Below are 17000 nucleotides of genomic sequence, written 5' to 3' on the forward strand. Positions count from 1 at the left end.
TATATATATATATAATTTTTTCAATTTTTTTTCTCCTTGTCTCCGTATTCTTTCTGTTGAAGAGCGTAGCTCGAAACGTCAAAGACTTTCCGTATTCCCGAGCGTCATACTAATACATCCTTTTGTTATTTACACCACCTGTCCTCGTCTGTTGTTGTTTTTTCGTATATTCTCCCATATATATATATTTACTTTCATTTATGTCAACTCACAAAAGCAAGAAGCAGAGTTGCCTCCCTTGTATTAGATTATGAGTAGTAACGCCTGGAACAGATAAAATTCTGCATAGGGTCACTTTATGAAAACTTTCTATAAATCCAGACAGGGTAGGATACTGTTTTATGCTATTTCACAAAAGCACATCAAGCGATTCTTAACGATATATAACAATGGATTTAGACCTGAATACTGATGATCATACTACATGATGGAGAAGACCTAAGAACAAAAGGTGTTTTAGCTGTGGCCATACCATTTTATTTTCGAAGTATAGTGTACCTAGGACTATGTTATCCAATATATTCTTATTTATTAATGGCTTCGTATGATTTGATATATATTTGGCTGATATTTCTAGAAGGTTATGCCACATGGAGGTCCAATCATGGCAGTTACATTTAAACTGCAATTCAGCCCTGATCAAAAATATGATCAAACGTATTGATCTTCTATGATCATCCTATCTTTTTCCTAGGTACAAGGAAATCAGGAATACATTATTCAAATTAGGTATGATTTGAGGGAAGTTTGGCTACTATTTCTAGCACATCTATGACCCATGGACAGACTCTCTCATTAGCTTGATATTGGAGTAAGTGAAAACAATGGTGAATGTAAAACCTTCAGAACTAAGAGGTCTTTGGGGGTCATCATCATTATTCATCTATCTTCTACTGGCATGGGTTGGACAGTTTGACAAGATCTGATGGATCCTTGGATTCATCAGACCCTGTCAATTTGTCCATCATGCCCCAATGACTGCTTGCCCATTGTTTCTAGAGCTGGATGCCCTTCCTGACACCAACCATATTACCGAGTATACAGGGTAGTTTTTTTTTATGGTACCAGCACTAGTGAGATCAGCAAGAAAATTGCAAGACAAAAAAAAAAAAAGACCTTGACCGAATAGGGTTGTAGAAGAGGGAGAAGTAACTTTATGCCAAGCGTTGAGAAGTTAAAATATGACAGGACAAGCAAAGGTGATACATGGCTTCCTGACATTATATAGGAGTGGATGGAAAGAAAATAGTAATGTTGGTGATGAGGTGTCAAAGTACACAGTCAAAGTGTAAGAAGGTGAGTATAAGAGGGAACATGGACTAAGGATGGGGAGATGGGAAGTGTAGGTAGATAGGTTCATAGGAATGCAAGGTGTACGTTTGTAATTTTGTCAGATCCTAAGACTTCCCTATTGCAGGTGTAGCTGTGTGTTAAGTAGCTTGCTTACCAACCACGTGGTTCCGGGTTCAGTCCCACTGCGTGGCACCTTGGGCAAGTGTCTTCTACTATAGCCTCGGGGCGACCAAAGCCTTGTGAGTGGATTTGGTAGACGGAAACTGAAAGAAGCCCGTCGTATATATATATATATATATATATATATATATATATATATATATATATATATATATATATATATATACATATATGTATGTGTGTCTGTGTTTGTCCCACCACCATCGCTTGACAACCGATGCTGGTATGTTTACGTCCCCGTAACTTAGTGGTTCGGCAAAAAGAGACCGATAGAATAAGTACTAGGCTTACAAAGAATAAGACCTGGGGTCGATTTTCTCAACGAAAGGCGGTGCTCTAGCATGGCTGCAGTCAAATGACTGAAACAAGTAAAAGAGTAAAAGAGTATCTAATAGAATGAAAATGGGTTGTGGTCAAGATTACAGTCAAGGTGAAAGTATGCATTCTTGTCTTTTGTGCTTCTCTCCTGTTGCTTTTTGGTGACTGATTTTGAGAGTTTGATTTCATAGTTCAGTATTGGAATGTAGCTATGCTGAGCTGTTTCTAGTTGCAGGCAAAGCTGAGGTTAAGAAATCAGTTTCATATCAATGTGGTTTCAAGTTTAGTCCCACTGTTTGGTGCCTTGGTCAAGTGCTTTCTACTATAGCCTCAGATGGACCAACACCTTGTCAGTGTACTTGGTAAAGAGAAACTATATTGAACCCCATAGTGTATGTATGCATATATGTATATAATGAAATGCTGATCTCTAATTGTAGAGGGAACCTGTGGAAGGTGTAGACCCAGGAAGATGTGGAATGAAGTGGTGAGAAAGGATCTCCAGAAACTGGGCTTCACTGACGAGATGACAAAAGGACCAGCATTTGGGACGATATGCTGCACTTGAGAAGACATGTCAAGCTAAGTAAAATTACGGCCATCCATACATACAGGCATGTCTTTTATGTCCATGCCTCCACTCCCTCTCCTAGCTTAAAGGTTTTTGTCTTACAGGTACTGGTGCCACGTAAAATGCATTCATGCAAGTGGCATGTAAAAAGCACTCAACACACTCTGTAAAGTGGTTGGTGTTAGGAAGTTCAAATGGTCTAAACCATGCCAGCATGGAAAATGGAAATTAAACAATGATGACAATGTGTATGTACCTGCTTACACATCTTCATGTTCATCTCTCAGTGCTCAACAACTGGTGGTTTGTTAACAAACACTGTAACTTAGCAGTTTAGCAAAAAAGACTAATAGAATATTCTAGACTTAAGAAAATAAGTACTGGGGCCGATTTGAATGATGATACATAGGCTGTGCCCCAGTATGGCCACAGCTTGTGTATCATTCAAGACACACACTTTTCACTTCAGTAGTAATCTTAACTCCTGTTTATGAGGTCCTTTAACCAGGGATATCTAAAATGTCAACAACCTTAGGACCTGACAAAATTATGCATTTTTATGCATTTCTCCACAATTACATTGCAATTCACATTGACTGAAAATCTGTTGTTGAAGTACACTAATTCTTCTTGTGGTTGTTGTTATTGCTGTTGAGTCACTAAAAAAAAGGGGGGAGGACCCAGATCAACCTCAAATGCGTGAATCCTTCATCAAAGGGAGTTTCAGCAGCAACCATTACGTATTATGGGCTCTTTTAAAATTGCTTTTAAGAGGTAAGTGGTGTATACATTATCCGAGGTGTCCTTTTCTTGATTGCTATTTCTAGTGTGTCTGGTGACTACATGGAAGCTATCATTGTGGCTTGTTCTAAACTTGTTTGAACTTTGATAAAAAAAAACAAAAGAAAAAAAACAATTGAAAATCAGTACTGACCTGATTCTTTTAAAGACTGTATCAAGGTCTTTTTTCATCTCGTACAGGAGTAATGTGTCTTTCTTGAACTTGTGACACGTTGCTTCGTAGCGAGATGAAGACAGAAGATTGAAATTGAGAAGCATTTCATTAGTTTTTTCATACCGAGATAGCCTGAAATGACAAAAATAAAATTCAGTGAATAATAATAATAATTGAGAAATATGTCGCAGAAATTGGAATTGACATGAGGGTAGAACATGCTCAAAAAACTGTTCCATTGGGAACAGCGAGGATTTTGAGATTGGTACTTGGGTATTAAATATCTTCCGCAATACTTAACATTTAAGTACCAAATCTTATAATTCATAGAAAGAGACCCCGCAAGACTTTTGATAACAGGTTGCTGTCCATTCTCACAGAATTAACTGTGAAGAAGTAAGATTGAGAGCCCTGAGAAGTAAAATTTAATATTAATGTTAGTAATAATAATCCTTTCTACTATAGGCACAAGGCCTGAAATTTTGGGCAAGGAGACTAGTCAATTACATCAACCCCAGTGCTTAACTGTACTTATTTCATCAACTCTGAAAGGATGACTTTGGTAGAATTTGAACACAGAATGTAATTCAGAAAGAGCCTTACTTGGAAATAGGTGAGGATTGGTAACAGGAAGAGCACTCAGCCTTAAAAAGCCTACCTTAATAAATTTCATCTAACCCATGCAAGTATATAAAAGAAGATATTAAAACAATGATGATGTTTAGCATGGCTGTGTGGTAAGAAGTCTGCTTCCCACTCACATGGTTCTGGGTTCAGTTCTACTACATGGTACCTTGAGCAAATGATTTTTTTTTAACCTTAGGCCAACCAAAGCCTTGTGAGTAGATTTGATAGACGGAAACTGAAAAAAGCCTGTCATGTGTGTGTGTGTGTATATATATATATATGTGTATGTCTCTTTGTGTTTGAGGATGTCCCCCACCACTGTTTAACAACCAGTGTTGTTCTGTTTATGTCACTGTAACCTAGTGGCTTAGCAAAAGAGAATGATAGACTATCTATCAGGCTTTAAGAAAAAAATAAAGTATTGGGGTGGATTCATTTGACTAAAAATTCTTCAAAGTTGTGCCCCAGTATGGCCACTGTCAGAAACAAGTAAAAAGATCATGAAGATGAGCATTTATAGATCTTTGATGAAGATTTATTCAGAAGTAAACAAACATTAAGAGCTACAAATGGATGACCTTTTACCATAAATAAATTCACAAGACTCTTCTTCCTTTTCCAGGTATCCGTTCCTCAATCACTGAATGATTTCCTTTCACTGAAGAATATTTAGATCATGGAATCATCTTTGCCATTAATGTCCATATGGTTATGTCTTAAAATAGCTGGAACTGTTGAAATCATTGATTTCCTTTCATTGTTTTACCATTAATCCCCCTCTTTTAACTTAACATTATCTGATGACTCAGATTAATGATGGATTTCAGTTAATCTTCAAAACAATTAATTAGAAGTGATTTAGTAAAATACCTGTAATACTTATATTTATTGCAATAATGCACTGATGCAGATGTGGTTGTGTGGTTAAAAAGTTTGCTTCCCAACTGCATGGTTTCAGGTTCAGTCCCACTGTGTGGCATCTTGGGCAAGTGTTATCCCCCTGAACAGTTATTGCCTTCCTGGATAGATGTTGGCCTCATGGGATGGGTTGGAAGATCATGCCTTCTTTATGCATTCCATTTTGGGGGTTGGTTCTAAGGCTTGATGCCCTTCTAATCACTGATTATTTTACAGATTATAATGAGTACACTTTATCGTACTTCAACACTAGACGGTTGTCATGTTCTCAACCAGACTAAAGAATTGGGTATCATGTTCGAAATAAAGATGGGACAGTCACAACTACTTGATCATAACTTATCTGTGATTAAACAACTTGTTTAATCTACAGCAAATTGAAAGGTATCGACAATGACATAAGATTAGCAGATTGAGCATCTTGAAGAAGGAGCTTTTTATAACCTGTTAACAGAGTTAATAAATTAGTTAATTGGCTAATATAAGCTCAAGTACAGCTATATAGTTTTGGTTTCAGGCCCACTGTGCATCACCCTTGGACATGTGTCTTCTACTATGGCTCTGGTCTGATCAAAACATTGAGTGGATTTGGGAAAAAGAAACTGTAAAAGAAGCCTATCATCATCATCATCATTGTTGTTAACATCCATTTTCTATGCTGGCATGGGTTGGACAGTTTGAACAAAGCTGGCAAACAGGAGAGTTGCACCAGATTCCAGTCTGATCCCAATGGCTGGATGCTCTTCCTAATGTCACCCACTTTACAGTGTGTGCTGGGTGTAAGGATGAGTGTTTTTACAAGGCGCCAGCATGAGTGCTTTTTATGTGGCATCAACATTAACTGTAAACAAAAACTTTACTCCCCACCCCATCATATAAAAAGTAACATATTTTCAGATTTCCATGAAAACATGTTCAGACTAGGGAAATAGCACCATGTGCATATGTGTGTGTGTGTGTGTGTGTGTGTGTGTGTGTGTGTGTGTTCTTGTCTTCACAAAGGCAGCTTCTATGTGGTCACTAGACACACTAGAAATAGCAACCAAACCTTCCTTGAATCATACCCTACTATCTTTGGAAAGAAAAGGACATCTCGGATAATGTATACACCCACATACCCAGCATTGTACATGAAGTTTGCTTGTAGTCTTCTGTGGAAACATGTCCAAGTGAGAGCACCAAGGTAGGTGTTGTCAAGGTCCACTGCCTGCATTGTGGTAGATCATCAACTACCCTGTAATTACAACCTACACACATTTTCCCCAAAGGTGCACTTATGCCGAGCGTCTGAGGTAGCTAGTATATTCACTGTGAAAAAATTTGAGTGCTCAGAGGAAGCCCTGTCGGCTTGCAAAAGAAAAGCATGGAATACTTTCTTTGAAAACAGACAATGGTTGGCAACAGGAAGAGCATCTATCTGGCTGTAGAAAAATGATCTGTGTCAATGAATTTTGTCTGACACATGAAAGCATGGGAAAGTAGGGATTACAAGAATGACAATGATGATGATGTTCTCAAATATTTAAGGAGTGTCTCATTCCAGAAGTATTTGATTTCCAATTTAACACACTCATTGCACTGAAGTATCTCCATGATAGGTTTAAATTGTCACCACCACCACCATCACTACTACTACTACTACTACTACTACTACTACTACTACTACTACTTTAAAAATGAATGGATCCAATGGCTTGTCATGGTTTTTGTTGCTGTTGCCAACATAATAGAATCATTGTTTTATTATCAGGGAATCTTCCATTCAAGTAACATAAAGTAGTGCCATTACATACTTGGTTGACTGGACACATGAAGGATATGTAACATGAAAGCCTGATGTGGGCGCGTGTCTGTGGGGAGGGTTTCTTTTTTGTTGATGTAACATGGAAACAACAGTATCAGTGGTGGTGGTAGTAGTAGTGGTGGTGGTGGTGGTGGTCATGGTGGGGTTGGCAGTAATAGTGGTGGTGGTGGTAGCAGTGGTTGTCACGGTGGCGATGGTAGTAGTAGCAGTAGCAATAGTAGTAGTAATGGCAGAAGCATAATACTATCTGGGGAAAATAACTGATAGCTGTTGACAGCTGTGATTCACTTGAATAAAAAAGAATATTTGCTGCAATTGCCAGTTTAGTTACATCCATCCATCAGCACCACTGCTACCATCACTGTTCCACCTCCTTCCACCCAACCAGTACAGATAGATAACATGATATGATACCATAACAACCCCTCTACTCACCCCATAACTGTTGTTCAATCTACAGTACATCCCTAGAAATAATTGTCAAAATATGTGAACAAAAAGCATACAAAAAACAACAACAAAAAAAAACAATACTTAATTTTAGCACCTGACTCATTATCCTCTTCCTTATCATTATTGTCATCATCGCTAGTTTAACATTACTTTTTCTTCCATGCTTCCAAACATTTTATTCCTGCATCACTACAAACCTTCTTTTGATCCAGTCTGTCCTTCTCATGTAACAGTCTATTTCTGTTTCAGTGTATCAATCATCGTCTATCTCATGGTAATTTTCCTGCCAAGTCAGGATTACCCAAATAACATTAAATTAAATTAAACAAAGCTTAGACTTGGACAATGAAGGTGACAGCACACTGGAATGTGCCTGTGCACCTTCACTATTGCACAGACACCATCATGTATGTGTGTTATGGAGGTGTTCTCTGAGATCAAAAATGCCTGCCAACCCTGCACATCAATAATAGCAAATAGCTAAATACTCGTGTTGGAATCCTACAAAAGCCAACTGCAAACAGGAATAGGCATGAACAAACTCACACTAAAATTAGCACACATTCAAATTGGTTTCTCACCAGCTATCAGCTTTACCCATTGCATATAAGATAAAAAATAAAAAAAACACCCTGCTGAGCTAAACTTAACCCTTTAACTCTTTAGCTTTCAGATTATTCTATCAAATGTAGTGCTTATTTGCTCACAACTTTTAAAATTAATCATGCATTATCTCCTAGATTCAAGATTTCAATGATGTGATTGTGTATTTTTAGAACAACATTGTAGGGTAGGTGTGAGAGACTGGATCTGACAGGCTTGAATGTAAAATACGTATAATATTTGGGCTGGATATGGCTGGTTTAAATGCTAAAGTGTTAATATCAACTTGACTCAAACAGCCTGTAAAAAATTCATTGTCATCATGACATGTTTGGGTCAAATGGAATTCGTTGAGATAAGTTTTCTACAGCCAGAGATCCATCCTGTTACAATGCTCATCTGTTTTTAAGCAAGTCAATATATCCCCATGGCTGGCTGGCTGGAATTCAAATGAAAGCAGTGTATTTCAATACAAATCATCATTTTTTAATGTATGTTTTCCATGCTAGCATGGGTTGAATTGTTTGACCAGAGCTGGCAAGCAGGAGAGCTATACAAGGTTCCAGTCTGATTTGGCTTGGTCTCTGCAGCTGGATGCCCTTCCTAACGCCAATCACTTTACTGAGTGTGCTGGCTGCTTTTTATATGGCACCAGCACAAGCACTTTTACAAGGCACCAGCACAGGTGATATTACATGGTGCCAGCATGGGTGCTATTATGTGGCACTGGCACAGGTGCTATTTATATGGCACAGGTATGGGTCTTGTTGGCACTCTGTCGCTTACGACGTCAAGGGTTCTAGTTGATCCGATCAACGGAACAACCTGCTTGTGAAATTAACGTGCAAGTGGCTGAGCACTCCACAGACACGTGTACCCTTAATGTAGCTCTCGGGGATATTCAGCATGACACAGTGTGACAAGGCTGACCCTTTGAATTACAGGCACAACAGAAACAGGGAGAAAGAGTGAGGGAAAGTTGTGGTGGAAGAGTACAGCAGGGTTCGCCACCATCCCCTGCTGGAGCCTCGTAGAGCTTTAGGTGTTTTCGCTCAATAAACTCACAACGCCCGGTCTGGGAATCAAAACCGCGATCCTATGACCGCAAGTCCGCTGCCCTAACCTTTGGGCCATTGCGCCTCCACTCAGGTATGGGTACTTTTATGGTAAAAAAAGAGGTTGGGATTAAAAACACATTTTAACATCATAAAAAAAGGAAACACACATGATACAAGGATGATGTAGTCCTAGATGAACTATTCCTTTAAAAATAAAAGGCTGAAATGATTACAGCTGCAATTCTTCTGATCTTATGTCTCCAAGTAAGGTGATATTTCCCCATGACAAGACATGTTTACACAGTATGTTGGAAATGAAGGGCTCTGCTTTCTATGAGAGTGACACTCACAACTATCATGTGAAGTCAAGGCAAGAAAACAGTAACAAACACGTGCATGTGCACAGACACAAACACACACACACATACAAACAGTGTTCTTTCAGTTTTTATTTACCAAATCTACTCAGAAGGCATTGATTGGTCCAGAACTATAGTAGTAGACATTTGCCTAAAGTGCCACACACTGGACTGAACCCAGAACCATGTGGTTGGGAAGCATCCAGAGCCATCATAGAAAACATTTGCCCAATGTGCCATGCAATGGGACTGAACCCAGAACCATGTAGTTGGAAAGCAAACTTTTTATCACACAGCCACGCATGCATCTATACAATGGTGTAAAATATTGCCCTATAGAATCCACTTGTAACCAGAGTGGGTCATTGAAAGTTAAGTGTCTTTATCGTGGAAACCTAGCAGTGACCGGATATAAACTGATGACCACTTGGCCATCTGTGCTCGCTAAAGACTAATTAAAGATGTCAAAAGACTTATTAAATGAATTAGTCAACAACTCTTCAAATGTTTCATTGGAAGCTGACAGGCACAGATATGGTTGTGTGCTTAAGAAGTTAGTTTTGCAATCATGTAGTTTTGGGTTCAATTCCATTGCAGAGCACCTACTTAGCCCCAAGCCAACCAATTCTTTGTGAGTGAATATGGTAAATTGAAATTATAGAAAACATTGTGGATGTGTGTGTATTGTATGTTTGTTGTGCATGTGCAATGTGTGTGCATCTGTATTGTATAAAGGTGTGCATATGTGAATTTGACATTCCAAGCCATTGTTTGTTACTGTTAGTGATATACAATTTCTATTTTGCACTGTACTTCCTGTCTATTCTATTCTTCCATCTGACCACAATTTCATAGGCCATTCATTCCTTCTTGGCCAATTCTACTTGCATCTTAAATTAAAATAAAATTTCAAATTGTTTTGAATTAATAATGCATTATCTCATAGCATGGAGGCGCAATGGCCCAGTAGTTATGGCAGCGGACTCGCGGTCATAGGATCACGGTTTCAATTCCCAGACCAGGCGTTGTGAGTGTTTATTGAGCGAAAACACCTAAAGCTCCACGAGGCTCCAGCAGGGGATGGTGGCGAACTCTGCTGTACTCTTTCACCACAACTTTCTCTCACTCTTACTTCCTGTTTCTGTTGTGCCTGTAATTCAAAGGGTCAGCCTTGTCACACTGTGTCATGCTGAATATCCCCGAGAACTACATTAAGGGTACACGTGTCTGTGGAGTGCTCAGCCATTTGCACGTTAATTTCACGAGCAGGCTGTTCCGTTGATCGGATCAACTGGAACCCTCGATGCCGTAAGCGGCGGAGTAACAACAACAACAACAACATCTCATAGCTTTGAGATTTCAATGATGTGATTGTTTAGTTTTTCAATTACATTGTAGAATATATGGGTTGGATATGGCTGGTTTCAATGCAAAAGGATAAACTACCATCTTCCATGCTAGAATGTGTTGGATGGTTCGACAGGACCTGATGGGTCCAAAAACTGCATCATGCTCCAATGTTTGCTTTGGCACGGCTTCTACAATTAGATGCCCTTCATAATGTCAACCACTTTACCAAGTGTATGAGGTGCTTTTCATTTTTCATGGCATCAGCACTAGTGAGACTGAGCAAGATTAAAATCCACTTTAACAAAATGTGGCTAAGGTGTCTTCCTGTTAGGAGACAAGAGGCTAAAATATGAAAATATGGGTCTGGAATAGGTTTATTTGTTGTAGAGGAGCTACATGGCTACTTGCATTAAACCAGAGTGAGGTGTGAAGTTAATTCTCTTATTTTGAAACTTCATAAATTTTTTTAGGCATGATGCAATAATTATTTTGTTGGTTGACTCAGCCTGTGTTTCTGATACCATATATAACACAGAAGATAAATGATACTGGATTGTTGTTATACATTTAAAATAACATAAAGATTCTAAGCCTGACATTGTTAACCATAACTCTTTAGCATTTACATCAGCCATATCCAGCTCAATCATAAAGAATCACATTGAAATCTCAAAAACAAAATGCACGATTAATTCAAAACAATGGGAATAAATAAGCATTACATTTGATAGAATATAATCTGAATGCTAAAGAGTTAATGCAAAATAATGGCAATTTCTTTCACTATTTCTTACAATGTTGATGATGATGATGATGGTGGTTTCAAATTTTGGCACAGGTCCAGCAATTTTAAGGGAAGGTGTAAGATGATTAAACTGACCCCAATATTCCCACTGGTACTTCATTTTATTGAGACTGAAAGGATAAGAAGTGAAATTGATTGCAGTGGAATTTGAATTTAGAATGTTAAGAGCCAGAAGAAATGCCACTAAGTACAGTGTTGAACTTGTTAATCTAAGGACCCAAATCTTAGTCCTCCTGCTCAGATACCAGCAGCACCAAACACCCTTGCCCAATGTGTCCACAACTGTACCACAGCTCATTCAAGTCTTTTTAGGACATCAAACTTGCAGCTAATTCCATTATGAATCTAACTGCTGAGATAAGTCAAGCAGTCAGCAACTTCGACATTCTCACTGCAACAGAGACAGATTAGGTAGGGTCCTCCAAGAATCCAATGCAAGGACTGGATCTTTATCTTCACCCAAGAGACTCTAAGGCCAAGTGGTTCTGCTTTCTCACCCAATGAAAGGGGAGTGCTCCTTGAGACATCCAGAGACTCAGCAACAATAACTGCATCATCAGCAAAATCTAGGTCTGCAATCTTAGTTTCACCAATGAGTGTGCACCACAACTTTATTGAGCCACCATTCAGCCAAGTATCCAATCCATACAGGCACTGAGCAGAGTCAGATCCAAGACACAACCCTGATGGATCTCAGACCCTGCTCTACAGTTGTGAGACTTGGACACTATCTGAGGCCCTTCGGAGCTTCCCAAACTCCTTTGGTACCAGGATGCTTCACAAGATTATGGATTATCATTGGTCAGATTTCATAATCAACCAATGAATTTACTCAGAAACTGGGATGTATCCTGTTACTTCTATGATTTAGGAGCACCAGCTCAGACTGATCATGTTGCTAGGTTGTCCAAGTTAGACCCTGCATGTGTTCTCTTCACTGATGATCTAGCTGGTTCGAAGGCCAATGCTGGTCAGTCACATGCCACATGATCATGGCAGATGAAAAGTATCTTGCAGAGACGGGGACTGACTGGAACTCTTTTCCAATAGGTTGATCAGGAGGACCCATGAATATACTAACAAATGGTGAATGCAGTAGTATGCTGCAACAGCACATGCCCTCACACCCAACCTAACCTTATTAACGATTCTACCAGCTTGAAAGGGGTAAGTTGATTACATCAATCCCAAAACTTGACTGGGTACTTTATTCTATAAATCCTATAAGAATGAAAAGCAAAGTGGATTTTAGCAAGATTTGATATCAGAATATAAGGAGCTGGAAGAAATTTTGTCTGACATGCTAATGATTCTACCAGCTTGCCACCTTAATGATGATGATGATAATAATAATAATAATAATCATTTCTACTACAGGCACAAAGCCTAAAATTTTGTGGGGAGGGGAGTAGTAGATTACATTGACCTCAGTGTTTCACTGGTACTTCATTTATCGACCCTGAAAGAATGAATGGCAAAGTTGACCTTGGCGGAATTTGAATTCAGAATGTAGCAACAGGTGAAATACCACTAAACATTTTGCCTGGTACGCCAAATATAATAACGATGATTTCAATTTTTTGCACAAGGTCCGCAAGTTTGAGGGAGGGGTAAGTCAATTAACTGGTACCTAGGCGGAATTTGAACTCAAAATGTGTGAAAACAGACAAAATGCCACTACACGTTGTCCAGCATGATAATAATTCTGCCTTAATAATAATAATAATCCTTTCTACTATAGGCAGAAGGCCTGAAATTCTTGGTGAAGGGACTAGTCAATTACATTGACCCCAGTGCTTCACTGGTACTTAATTAATCTACTCCAAAAGGATGAAAGGCAAAGTCAACCTCAGCTGAATTTGAACTCAGAACATAGCGGCGGATAAAATACCACTTAGCATTTCACCCGGTATGCTAACAATTCTGCCAGCTCACTACCTTAATAATAATAACAATAATCCTTTCTACTATAGGCACAAGGCTCGAAATTTGGGGGAAAGGAATAGTTAATTACATTGACCCCAGTACTCAAATGGTGCTTATTTTATCGACCCTGAAAGGATGAAACCTTCCATGTTGCCATGTTTACATCAAATATAATAATAGCTAGCACTCTGTTGGTTATGACGAGGGCTCCAGTTAATTTGATCAATAACACAGCCTGCTTGTGAAATTAATGTGAAAGTGCCTGAGCACTCCACAGACATGTGTACCTTCAACCCTTTCATTACTGTATTTATTTTGTGATGCTCTGTGTTTCTTTCAATTACTTTAAATATATCAAAGGATTTAGTAAAACGACTTAGTTATCATTCAGCTAGTGTTAGGAACATAAATTGTGACTAAGGTTTGGTGGAAGATTTTAATTCAAAACTTATGAAAACAAGACATTTGTATGATGGAGCCAGAGCCGGTTTCAGCCGGGTTGGTATTGAAAGGGTTAATGTAATTCTCAGGGAAATTCAGCATGGCACAGAATGTGACAAGGTTGGCCCTTTGAATTACACATACATCTCATTTCTGCCAGCTTAGTGGACTGGAGCAACATGAAATGAAATGTCTTGCTCAAGAACATAATGTGCTGCCAGGAATCGAACTCACAACCTTACAATCATGAGCCAAATACCCTAACAACTAAGTCACTTGTCTTCACTAATATAATAATAGTGCTCTAATAATTCTGACAATCCACCACACTTGCAGTGGTGATGGTAGTGGTTGTAGTAGGAGTAGTAGAGGTAGTGGTCATAGTAGTGGTGTTGGTGGTAGTAGAAATGGTTTCTTTTGACCAAAGTACAAAGTACAAGAACAATCGATCTTTGTAGTGGAAGAGAACAACACAGTCAGTGGAACTGGTTCTTGCCTTTTGTTTCATTAATGTTAGAAAGAAGTGGAAAATACATTCATTACATTTAAAAATTGGACTTAGAACAAAGTATAGTTTTGTATTCTATCTATAATTCTATTGAATCTACCAAAAACCATCATCTCTTGAAGATGAAAGAAAAAAAGAGAAAAGAAAAAAAAAGATGAAGAAAAAAAGAGAAAGAAGAAAAAGAGAAAAGAAAAAGTAGGAGAAAGAAATCATTTGACTACAATAACAGACAACAATAATCTTCCTCCACCTATGGCAAATTTCATAAGTATTTGTAGTCCTTGGCCTAATGAGTAACACCGGTCATTGGTGGCATCTGAACTAATGCTCTATAATAATAGGGGCCTTTTGAGCAGGATGGGCTACTCGAGCCGAAGAAAATTCTAACTGGGCCCCACCCGCAAGGTCATGCACTGTTTATCGTGATATCATATCACTATGTCGTGCACATATGGTTGTGATGCATGTGCCTGGTGTACCCTTATCAGACGGGTAGTTATGATGGGTATAATGGGCTTCGTATATTTTACCCTAGTGTCACTTTGATGGCATGCACTGCTCTCTCTCACTCAAAAATGATAATAATAATAATAATAATAAATCTTTCATATCTTTGACACAAGACCAGTAATGTTAGATCAACATATTATCATGAAAGAAAGAAAAGATTGATAAATATGGAGACCTGAGAATTGAGATTGCCAAGATGTGGCAGCTATGAGAGTCAAACATAAAAGTTATCCCTATTGCCATTGGAGCATTAGGTTCAATACCACCCAACCTGAAAAACCATCTGAAATCTTTAGAAATACCCTACAATCTAGGTATACTGCAAAAATCGGCATTACTTGGAACTACACTCATATTGCATAAAGTACTGTCTGCTTGAGATCCTTGTTGTGACTTGACAGACAGTACAAACCCCTGGTAGACACAATATCTTCAATCAACAACATCATGATATTGGATAATGTGCGACGTCTTAAATAATAGTAACAATAATCTTTTCTGCTAAAGGCACAAGGCCTGGAATTTTGGGGGTGGGGACTAGTTGATTACATCAACCCTAGTGTTCAACTGGTACTTATTTTGACAGGCAAAATTGACCCTGGTGGAGTTAAAGACAGATGAAATGCTGCCAAGCATTTTGCCTAGCATGCTACTGATTCTGCTAGCTTGCTGCCTCAATAATAATAATAATAATAGTAATAATAATCCTTTCTGTTAAAGGTACAATGCCTGAAATTTTGGGGGAGAGAACCAGTCAATTACATCGACCCCAGTGTTTCACTGGTACTTAATTTTTCAACTCTAAGGATGAAAGGCAAAGTTGACCTTGGTGGAATTTGAACTAAGAACCTAAGGATGGATGAAATACCATTAAGCATTTCACCCGGTGTGCTACTGATTCTGCCAGCTCACCACCTTAACAATTATAATAACTCTTTCGAATTTTAGCATGCAGCCAGTAATTTTGACAGGAGAGGTCAGTCAATTACACTGACCTCAGTGCTTGATTGGAACTCATCAACCCCGAAAGGATGAAAGGCAAAACTGATATAGGTGGAATTTGAACTCAGAACATTAAGAGCCAGAAGAAATGCTGTTAAGCGTTTTGTCCAATGCACAAACAATTTTGTCAGCTCAACATATTAAATAATAACAATCATTCTTTCTGATTTTGGCAAAAGGCTAGTAATTTCGGGAGGAGGGTGTTTTCAATTACATCCACCCCAGTACTTGACTGGTACTTTATTATATTGATCCCCAAAAGGATGAAAGGCAAAGTTGACCTTGGTAATATCTGAACTCAGAACACAAAGAGCTGAAAGTATATTGCCTGATGTGCTGACAATTGTGCTAATCTGCTACCCTAATAATAATAATAATAATAATAATAATAATAATAATCCTTTCTACTACAGGCACAAGGCCTGGAATATTTTTGGGGGGAGAGGACTAGTAGATTACATTGACTCCAGTGTTTCACTGGTACTTAATTTAATGACCCCGAAAGGCTGAAAGACAAAGTTGATCTCAGCAGAATTTGAACTCAGAATGTAGTGACTGGTGAAATTTTGGTAAGCATTTCATCCAGCATGCTAACGATTCTGCTAGCTCACCACCCTAAATAATAATAATAATGATGGTTTCAAATTTTGGCACAAGGCCAGCATTTCAGGAGTTGGGGTAAGTCGATTACGTCAACCCCAGTGCTCAACTAATATTTACTTTACTGACCCCGAAAGGATGAAAGGCAAAGTTGACCTTAGCAAAATTTGAACTCTGAACATAAAGATGGACAAGTAATAAAAACAATAACAACAATAATGTCTTATGTAGGTATTGTGACTCATTCTGTAGAAGAGAGAGATATATAGCCAAAAGTTAAATCCAGGTGGGGATTTTACCTGGAAATGTTGAAATAATGTAAGGTGTTTAGTCAGATTTGACTCACAGAGTCAAATTATAGATGAAAAGACTAAATAAAATTTAAATAAAAAAAAAATAATGATATGATTAATAACTTATCTCAACGAAAAAGATAAAATCATATAACGAAAGCTAAAACGAAGCAAGAGTTAATGTACGGAGAGAGATGGTAGGTTCATAAAAATTCATTAAAGTAATACTACATTTATATATATCTGGCTGGCACGGGACTATAGTAGAAGACACTTGCCCAAGGAACCACAAGACTGAAGCTGAGATCATGGGGTTGAGAATGAACTGTCTTAATCACACAGCCATACCTCTCTGTGCATGAGTGTGTAGAGGTGTGTGTATATATATATATATATATATATATATATATATATATATATATATAT

General features: G+C 38.3%; 1 non-coding gene across 1 annotated transcript in view; it reads right to left on the bottom strand.

Moving 5' to 3' along the window:
• The window catches only part of LOC106874249 (uncharacterized), a 50868-nt gene that overhangs the window by 18277 nt on the left and 15591 nt on the right, over positions 1 to 17000 (bottom strand). Inside the window, exon 2 of the transcript XR_008267141.1 lies at positions 3297 to 3449. This is a non-coding gene — a transcript (uncharacterized LOC106874249). The remainder of the gene's footprint in view (positions 1 to 3296; positions 3450 to 17000) is intronic.

The sequence above is a fragment of the Octopus bimaculoides genome, chromosome 2 (assembly GCF_001194135.2).
Source record: "Octopus bimaculoides isolate UCB-OBI-ISO-001 chromosome 2, ASM119413v2, whole genome shotgun sequence".
Classification (NCBI taxonomy): Eukaryota; Metazoa; Mollusca; class Cephalopoda; order Octopoda; family Octopodidae; genus Octopus; species Octopus bimaculoides.